A 10,261-nucleotide genomic window follows, 5' to 3' on the forward strand; every position below is an offset into this window, starting at 1 on the left:
CATGTAAACATTAGTCTAAATACTGTACTATGGCTGCAGAAAACTTACAGAGAAAAAAACTGCTTAAGTATATGAGGTTAAGTCAAAAAGTCCTGGTGTGATGCTGTAGGATAAGCCCTTGACGACAAGGTTGGTTTGAACGGCAAGCCTGGCAGTTCAAACTCACCAGCCACTCCTTGGACCCTATACAGGGTCAGTATGAGTCAGAACTGACTCAACAGCACTTAACAACAACAAATCAAAAAGTATTGCTAGAGCACCAGCCCAGCCTCCGGAGCCTCCGCACCAGCCCCTTGCCAAGCCATGGGTGACCTGCGCCTCTCCATCGCGCTGTGCATCCAACTCAATGACGGTCCAGTCTTCTTCAAGGTGGATGGGCAGCGCTATGGCCAGAACCACACCATCAAGCTGCTCACTGGATCCTCCTACAAGGTGGAGGTGAAGATTAAAGGTGGAGGGGAAGATTAAGCCCACCAAGCTGCAAGTCCAGAGCATTTCCATTGATGGCACACTCGTCCCACTGGAGCTGAAGTCTAAAGAACTTGATGGAGACAGAATTGTTTATAGGGCATCTATGACACAGAAGGTGTGGCACCAGCCAAGAGTGGAGTACGTCAGCCCATCCAGATCACCATGTCATTCGCGGATATTGGGACCTCTGAGACAGTGTGGCAAGTCAAGTTCTACAATTAACCACAAGCGAGATCACTGCCAGTGGGGAAGCCCGTTCTCAGTCATGGAGTATGAATGCAAGCCCAACGAGACACGCAGTCTCATGTGGGTGAACAAGGAGTCCTTCCTCTGAAGATGAAGGCTCTTTCTGATGTTGCTGGACAATCTCTTCAGAAATCTACTGTTAGGTAAACCAGCACAAGCCTTAACCAAGGCACACCATTGCTGTTTCCCATTTGGTACTGATAACCTACTAACCTCAATGATTTTGAAGGTAAATTCCCCTCTGATGCAATTCCCCTGACATAAAAGATTGTGAGGCACCATCCCTGAAGAGGTTAGATTCCTTTCTATATATTATGCTGGTGACCCTGTGCCCAGTGATTCTCAGTCATGCTATTTTGTGACTGGTGCTCAGTGGAACTGCCAGGTATGCCCTATACTTGATGGTGCCATTGAATGACTGTGATTCTGTGTTTCCAAGTTCAGTGATTTCCCCCCTTTCTATTAAATGTTCAATTAAAAATAATCATGTGTATGGGTTCTCCCATATGTAATATGGTAACATGTGACTTGCTTTCCAACTTTCAAGGCAGGCTTTGTGAAAATGTAACACAAACGCAGTGAATGAGACTCCAGTGTAGGCTTCCTATAAACAGCTTTGCTTGTTCAGGGAAGGATGATGACAAATTGAAAGGTGTTTAAGAAGTATTATTAAGTATTATAACTTATCAAAACTCTTTCAAGTAATTTAGGTATTCTGCTATGTCCTTGTAGAAATGGGAAAATCCGTTGATGTGGAGCTCACTGTTAAAGAAGGTTTACCTCTCTGACAAGCTACCATCAGGTTCAAACATGCATATTGAGGGCCTGCCTGCTACTCCCCTCCCTTAAACTTTGTAAAACTGTGTATGGAGCTGTAATCAACTTTTGATATTTCTTAATAAAGGCACTGAAAAGAAAAAAAAAAAGTATTGCTATAAAAATTATTAAAGTCTCTATTAAACAAAAATGTCCAAATAAAACACTATTGTTTCCTGACATATCCTCCATCTAGGACCCTGGTGTGGTGCTGTAGGAGCAGTATTGGGCTACAAACCACAAGAAGGGCAGGTCAAACCCTATATAGGGTCTCTGTGAGTCAGAACTGACTCAATGGCACTAAACAACAGCAAGATCAATATACTTTGGAAGGAGGTGTTTCCATTTATCTAACCCTTTCCCAATGAATTGTGTATTCTTTGATTTATTCTAGGTCAAAACAGCAGTTTTAGCATCTTCAAGGAACTCAGATTCTATTCCTCTTAAATGTTCTTTAAGTTTGGAGAGCAAAAAGAATTCAGAAAGGATAAGATTAAGACTATAGTGTGGATGGGTAAGGTTTCACCAAAATATTCTCACAGGACAGCATTTACAAGACTTAAGAATGAGCAGGTGCATTATTGTGATGGAAAAAAATAATTTTCTCAGCATAATTTCCCTGGTCTTTTTCTCACCAATGAACCTTTCATTTTTTTAAAAAAAGTTCTTCATAGTTGTTGTTGTTTTTGTTAAGTGTCATCAAGTTGGTTCCAACCCATAGTGACCCTGTAGAGGCTTTCTGAGGAGTAGTTGATAAGCTTGAACCGCTGACCCTGGGGTTCAAAGCAGCTTGATAATCCAGCACATTAACTCACAGCACCACACCAGTACTCCAAAATAGCCCTCCTGGTATTTCCGTATCCTTTAAGAAAATCTATCAATAGTATCCTGTTGGAATCCCCACCAAACGGTCGTCATCACCTTCTGTGCTGACCTGTAGATGAACTAGCCCAGTAGAGCCCCTCAGAAGCCACTGTTTTGAATGAACCTTTCTTTAAGATACTCTAATAAGACTAACTGGGAGAAAGATGAAGCTGTCTGCTCTTGTAAGGATTCACAGTCTCAACATGAGACTAAGCCTTGAAATCCCGAGAGAGCCTGTCTTCAGCCATCCACTTTTCACAGAGACATTTTTTTTTTTAAATGTACTTGAAATAGATCCATTTTTGAGCTGGAATTCTAGTAACAATCTTTTTTGATGTGTTGCTGTTCTTGTTGAGTACCATCAAGTTGGTTCTGACTCATAGTGACCCTGTATAGAGCTTCCAAGGAATGACTGTTGAGTTTGAACCTCTGACCTTGACAGCTCAAACCGACCTTCCAGTGCTTATCCTACAGTACTACCCCAGGACTCACCATTGATTTATTGAGTTCCTACTGTATGCTCTGGTGTGGTGGCTATGAATCAGGCTGCGAATTGCAAGGTCAGCAGTTTGAAACTACCAGCTGTTCCGCGGGAGAAAGGTGAGGCTTTCTGCTCCTGTAAAGACTTACAGCCTTGGAAACCCTGCACAGGGTCACTATGAGTTGGGACTGATTCCACAACAACAATAACAACTATATGTTAGGTACTGTTCTGGGCTCTGTGAATCCAGCAGTGAACAAAGGCAATTAAGTCCCTTCACTAACAGAGCTACATTGAACAAGAATTAAACATAGCCATTAAAAAAGAGGAAAATTGTGGGCAACCTTATAGGAAATGTGCTAGTTATAAAAGAAGCAAAGTTGTCTTAGAAGAAGTACAAGAGGATTATGAGACTTCATCTCGCATACATCGGACATGTAATCAGGATGGACCTGTCCTGAGAAGGACAATATGCTTGATCAAGTAGAAAGTTAGGGATAAAGATGGAGACTGAATGAGATAGAGTGACACAGTGGCTGAAACACTGAACTCAAATACAGCAATGATTGTGACAATGATGTAGGACCAGGCAGTGTTTCATTCTGCTCTACATTGTTGCCAGTTGCCAGGTGTCATGGAGTCGGTTCTAACTAATAGTGCCCCAATGCACCACAGAATGAAACACTGCCTGCTCCTACGCAATCCTCACAATTGTTGTTACGCTTCAGAACACTGCTGTTGCTACTATGTTAATCCATCTCATTGGGGTCTTCCTTTTTTTTTTTCTGATGCTCCATTTTACCAAGCATGATGTCCTTCTCCAAGGACTGGTCCCTCCTCATAATTATCCAGAGAGGAAGTCTCATCATCCTAGTCTTTAAGGTGCATTTAGTTGTACCTCTTCTAACACAGACCTGTTGATTTTTCTAGTGGTTCATGGTACTTTCAATATTCTTTTCCAATGCCATAATTCAAATATATCAATTCTTCTATGGTCTTTCATATTCATTGTCCAACTTCCACAAACAAATGAGGCAACTGGATTAGGTGTACCTTCTTCATCCTCAAGCTGATATCTTTGTTCTTAAATATGTTAAGGAGGTTTTGTGAAGCAGATTTGATTTCTTGACTTCTTGATGCTTCTGTGAGCCTTGACTATGGAGCCAAGCAAAATGAAGTGCTCGCTGTCAATCAGAACTAATTTAAAAATGCCTAACAACAACTACCTACCTCCCACTTTTCATTTCAAGTTGTAACAAACATTAGTCTTGGATTCTGTTACTAATAGAGAATGTTTCCATTAGCTGTCACACCTATAAGTCATAAAATGTTTTTGCACCTTTGTAAACTAAGGGGCTAATCTATCAGATTACATCAGTTTTCTCCCACCTTTAAGATTCTTTGTCCAGGAGAGCCTTCTGGGAGTTACGGAACCCTGGTTGTGTAATAACTGTAAAGATGGGAGCCTTGGAACCCCTGTGGGCCAGTTCTACTTTGTAGTGTACTGTCACTATAAGTTGGTACCAACTCAATCGTATCCGATTTTGGTTTTCATGGGTGTTGATGAATTTTACTTATTTCCCTAACTTTTCCAAGCCCTTTGGATCCTCATGAAGAGATTTGGGCATGATGCTTTACTTTCTGTATCAAAAGGATCCCGTGTCTCTAGTGGTAAGCCTTGTGACACCATGATAACGATATGGAACAGAGACATTTCCTGAAACTCAGCAATCTTCCGGTGGCTTCTTCCTTTTTATGTCCATTGCACAGAGAGCTGACAAGACCATCAATCATTGGGCAAGAAAAAAAATCATACTTCTAAACTTGTCAGCTTTTTGAGCCTTCCTAGATCAGTTTTTCAAACCTAGTTCTTAAAAAAGGAAACCTTTCCATATCTTTTCTTTTTCTCTTTGTGGTACTATAGCTGTTGTCCTAGGATTTTAGGACTGAGAAGATCACATAGTAATGACAACAAGAACAGAACCAAAGACAAATACATTCTGTATATCTATAGTCTTTCGTGTATCCTGGAGTCCTGGGGTGGCACCGTGGGTTCATGCACTGGACTGCAAGGTCGGTGGTTCAAGCTCACCAGCCGCTCCTTGGAAACCCTATACAAGGTCAGAATGGACTCTATAGCACTTAACAACAACAACCATAGCAATAGTCTTTTAAGGAGTTCTAGAGTGATGCAATAAGGTAATACTGGACTGAGGAGCTCTGGTAGCGTAGTGGTTACGAATCAGGCTGCTAATCTCACGGTCAGCAGTTCGAAACTACCAGCTGTTCTGCAAGAGAAAGATCAGGCTTTCTGCTCCCATAAAGATTTACAGCCTCGGAAACCCTGTACAGGGTTCCTATGAGTCGGAACCAACTTCACGGCAGATAACAACAACAACAACAACCTCAAGGTCAGCAGTTCAAACCCGCCAGCCACTCCTTGGGAGAAACATGAGGTTCCTACTCCCATAAATATTTAAAGTCTTAGATACCCTATATTGGATCACTACAGGTTGGAATCAATTCGATGGCAGTGAGTGAGTGACAGTCCTTTATGTTATAAAATTCCTTTTAAACAGACATTTATAGGTAGATTATTTCATATTTAGTTTATGTATCAATTTTCTTAGTCTGTTGAAGACTCTCAAGATTTCAATAGTGCAAGCTTTGCATTCATTTTGAGTAGAATTTGTGCTAAATGCCAACTTTCATTGACAGAAAAGAGCCAGGGTGGACCAGCGCAGAACTGATCCATGTTAGTATGAATTGTTCACTCTGGAAGCTTGACTGGGAGGCAGTCCCAGTGTGGCCCCAGGCAGATTTCTGTACAAACAAGAAACACAAACTGGCTGCAGATAAGGACTACATGTAGGTCATGTTGTTGGAAATAGTTTCATTCTCCAAGTGGGAAGTGAGCACCCATGTAATACTCCTGTATCTTCTCTCTTCATAGCTAATTCTTCCTATGCTATAAGGGGAATCACAAATTCCTCTTTCTCCCTAATGTCTCCCTGGACCAATGAAATCCATGAAGATCACTGCGCTGTTTGAATTCACAATTAATCTTGAAAAATTATGGTTTTTTCTTGTATCTGTATTTAACTTGTGAGTGTATTCATATCTTGTCTGAGACTAGATTACGAGTTACATTTGAATTTGCAACTTTAGTCCCGACACTGTGTGTTGAAAATACGTAACTAGGTTTGCTCAAGAGTTAACCTTTCTTGACAAAGACCTATTGCAGAAACCAGAGTTAACTTTCAGAAAAATTTTAAGTATGCAATTATTCCTTCTTGATGTCTTTAATTCTTCCAAGGAGCCCCGGAGTCTTAAATGCTATCATCTATTTCAGCAGCTGCAGTCTTCAATTTCTTCCCACTGAACATCCAGGTTTGTGCCAAGGGAAGAATTTAGCATTAATCACTTATAGCTTAGTAAGAATAGATTTATTTTATTTGTTCTCCCAAGAGATTTAACAGTTTCCTCCAATTTTCATAATAAAATGACAGGCTGTATTGTCCCTCAAACGTGTTTCAGATGAGCAAATCTGGAGGAATGAGAGAAGCCAGAACAGCAGTGGTTGTTATAGACCTTGAGTTATTGTAAAATGTCATTGAGTTGATTTTTAACTCATAACAATCCCATGTGACAGAGTAGAACTGCCCTATAGGGTTTTCTAGACTGTAATCTTTATAGAGGCAGATTGCCAGATCTTCCTTGTGAAGAACCCCTGGGTGGGATTGAATTGCCAATCTTTCTATTAGAAGCCAAGTCCTTAACCATTGTCCTACCAAGGCTCCTTAGATCTTGAGTAAGGGCGAATAAAAGTACTTTGTCAGAAATCTATTCAGCTAAAAACTGCCAATAGCAACATCTTCAACTACAAAGTCCTAGTAAGACATTCCGGAAGACCCAAATTAAGAAATAATTTTATTTAGTCTCTCAATGCAGCAAAAAGGTAAGATTTTTCCAAGAATAATTTCATGTCAGTAAGTGAAATATTGTTGTTGTTACATGCCATTGATTCAGTTTTGACTCATAGTGACCCTGTATAAGGTTTCCAAGGAGCAGCTGGTGGATTTGAACTGCCAATCTTGCAGTTAGCTATGGACTGCTTATCTTACAGCACCACACTAGGACTCCAATTGAGATGTTAGTATTCCTCTATTAAGAAAGTCTGGTTGCTGATGGCTGCTAGGCATCTCCTACTGACCAATGATTATGGTTTATCTAGGTATTGAAAAAGAAAAAAAGCATTCGTGGTCAGTAAATATCCACCTTGACAGTTCTACTCAGTGATATAAAAGTATTATGCAGGGAAGAAAATTTTAGATCTAAAGTGTGTCTGTATCGACAGCTATAAAAATATCCTATCTTAAAAAAAAAAATTAATGAAAGAAAAATATATCCATAATAAATTCAGCAGTATTTAGCAGAAGTATGCTCAAATATAAGGAAGAATTTCTGTAAAAACAATTATAAATCCTCCAAATTACTTAATAATCATGAATTATTTTCTAAATACCTGACAATCATGAAGTGAATAATTTATCTAATAAGAATCAGAACAAAGCTGGTTCCTATTACGTAGAGGTTAAAGATATCCCAAATTTCCAGCTTCTTCAAGCTGATGTACTACTCCTCTCTAACATCAAGCACTCCCTCTGCCCTCTGTGCTTGGCCTCCTGTCTTTGACTTCAGTAACTCACTGCAGTGTTTCACAGAGCTCATGAACTATGCCTACAGCTAAGTGGTTTATTAGGGAAGTAACAGGCTACAACTCAGTAGCAAAATCAACTTGGAAATAATTGAATACAACCTATGACCAAGACTGACTTCATCAATTAAGACAATGTCTAACCATGAACACTCTCAGCTCCTTAACAGCTGTGCTAGACAGAGAAACCCTCTCTTGTCCTCTTGATGGTGTCCACAGGCTGGACCCCACTGGGGCCTTTTGGGCCTCTCTGGACCCCACTTGGGTTCAGCTCAGCTTGGCCTCTGCTTAGTTCTTTTAGCTCTACTGTCAAATGCCCAGAGACATCCCACTCTATCAGCAAACGTCCTGCCCAAAGGTGATCAGCTCTCTCTTACTTCATGGACTGACAAACGCATGGCAATTACCTTCACCTGGTTCCTGATTCCTGCTGTCACTCGTCCACTGCTCACCATGTCCAGAGTTATAGCCCCTTTCTCTATCTCTCTTGTATCACTCTCTCAAAACCTCTATTGGATTGGCTGCTCATATAAGCAAGTTACTCAATCCCATTGGGTGGTTTCAAACACCCTATTTGCTATGAGTCAGAATCAAATCAATGGCAGTAGATTTGTTTTGTGTTGTGGTTATTTACATAGTAGACTGACCAATCCTCTCAGTAGATCACAGTCACTTCATGTGACTAGTATACTTACCAATCCCAGAAAGAACATAAAATAGACCAATCCCAGGACAGGCTTGGGCACAACCGGTTTTCTTTGGTAGCATTATAAACCCACAGCCAGAAAGAACATTAAAAAAAAAAAGGAACCCATTGTATTGCTACCATCATTTCTATTATTTACTCAAAGAAGCCTTTTCGTTTTGACCACTAGTTAAAATGACAATATAAAATATTACAGTTTTGTTTTAAAGTTATGTGTCTCCATTTTCTATTGCTGCTATAACAACAATAGTACAAGTGGGTGGCTTTGGCAATCAGAAATTGAGTCTCTCACAGTTTAGGAAGGTAGAAGTCCAAATTCAGGGTGGAAGCTTTCTCTTTGTCAGCTCTGCAGAAATGTCCTCGTCTCCTTTCAGTCTCTGTACGCCCAGCCTTCCGTGGAGATCTCCGTATGGTTTGTCATTAATCTCCCCCTGAACCTATGCATTTCACCAGTGCAAGGGTCCCAGATCCAAAGGACACACTCCCCTCAATTGAAAGAGAAATAGGTCTCTCTCTCTCTCTCTTCTCACTTCTCTCCTTTTATATCTTAAAAAAGATTGATTCAAGATACAGCCTAATCCTATAGATTGCATTAACCTCATTAGCATAATAAAAGTACAGATTTACAGTTTGAGATAAGAACATCAGATCTGGGAGTCCAGGTATGGCGCTATGGGTTAATGCGCTGGACTGCAAAGTCGATTGGAACTGCAAGGTTGGCAGTTCAAGCTCTCCAACTGCTCCTTGAAAACTCTATACAGGGTCTTTATGGGTTGGAATCAACTCGATAGTATTTAACAACAACAAACATGAAATCTGGGTTTATCACATCAGAGCACATCATGGGGTGATTGCATCATATTCAAGCTCATCATGGAGGTGATAACTACATCTTAACTGCTAACTAAACCACCGAGAATCATGGCCAGTTGAGTTGACACAAAACCTTAACTATCACACCATATACATCATTTTCTTACATAACCTATCACTAAAAATTTTAATTACTCCAGGCTTCTTGAAAAGTCTTCTGAGTTTTGCAGGGGTGGAAGAAATAGTCCTCCCTCTCACATATCTTGGAAAATAATTGTTCTATTCTAGAAAACTCTTCATAGGCCTTTTTCTACATTTGTTGTTGTTGTGAAGTCCTGTCGAGTCGATTCCAAACCATAACGACCCTGTATAGGGTTTCCAAGGAGCAGCTGGTGAGCTTGAACCATCGACCTTACAGTTCAAACGGCTTTGCAATCTGGTGCATTAACCCACAGCGTCACACCAGGACTCCTTTCTCTACATAGGATATGACATATCCACTTCTCTAACCCACAAATCAGAAAGTTGTACTAAACAGCAAATCATTTGACTCAATTCAAGAGTGGAAATTCAACCAAGTATTCAGTAGGTGATGTGTCGGTCAAACATGAATTAGTGTAGTCTTGGTGTAACCAACGAAGAGTACCAGACTTGTGCTCATCCAAGGTCCTTGTAACAACAGAGTACCCAACACTGAGCCAGAGAAGGTCAAGAGACAGGAAGCAATGGCGAGAAGTAACACTGTTACTTCAGTCAGGAGAAGTACTGGCAGGATTTTAGTAATTACACCTCCTGCCTGCTCTTCCTCCTTGTAGGATACTCTGGAGGATACTCTACCAGGCAGTCAATAAAGCAGGTGTATCACTGGAAAGTAAAGACTGTCATGTTTCCGTATAAAATAGTTTCCAACATTGATTTCAGAATGACTTCAGATGAATGCTTTTAAAGTTGGCCATATCAGTTGTTACATTTTTAAAAAATGAAATAAGAAATATGTTGAATGTACACAATAGAAATGTGATTCTTCATAGTTTGTTGTTGTTGTTGTTGTTATGCACCATGGAGTTGGTTCTGACTCATAGGGACCCTGTACAGGATTTCCGAGGCTGTAAATCTTTACGGGAGCAGAAAGCCTCATCTTTCTCCC

The 10,261-nt window shown here is 40.4% G+C and overlaps 1 pseudogene; it reads left to right on the top strand.

The window, feature by feature from the left end:
- Window positions 1–303: 303 nt before the first annotated feature.
- LOC102823411 lies at window positions 304–805 on the top strand (annotated as a pseudogene).
- The last annotated feature ends 9,456 nt before the right edge of the window (window positions 806–10,261 follow it).

The sequence above is a fragment of the Chrysochloris asiatica genome, unplaced genomic scaffold, assembly GCF_000296735.1.
Source record: "Chrysochloris asiatica unplaced genomic scaffold, ChrAsi1.0 scaffold00021, whole genome shotgun sequence".
Taxonomy (NCBI): Eukaryota; Metazoa; Chordata; class Mammalia; order Afrosoricida; family Chrysochloridae; genus Chrysochloris; species Chrysochloris asiatica.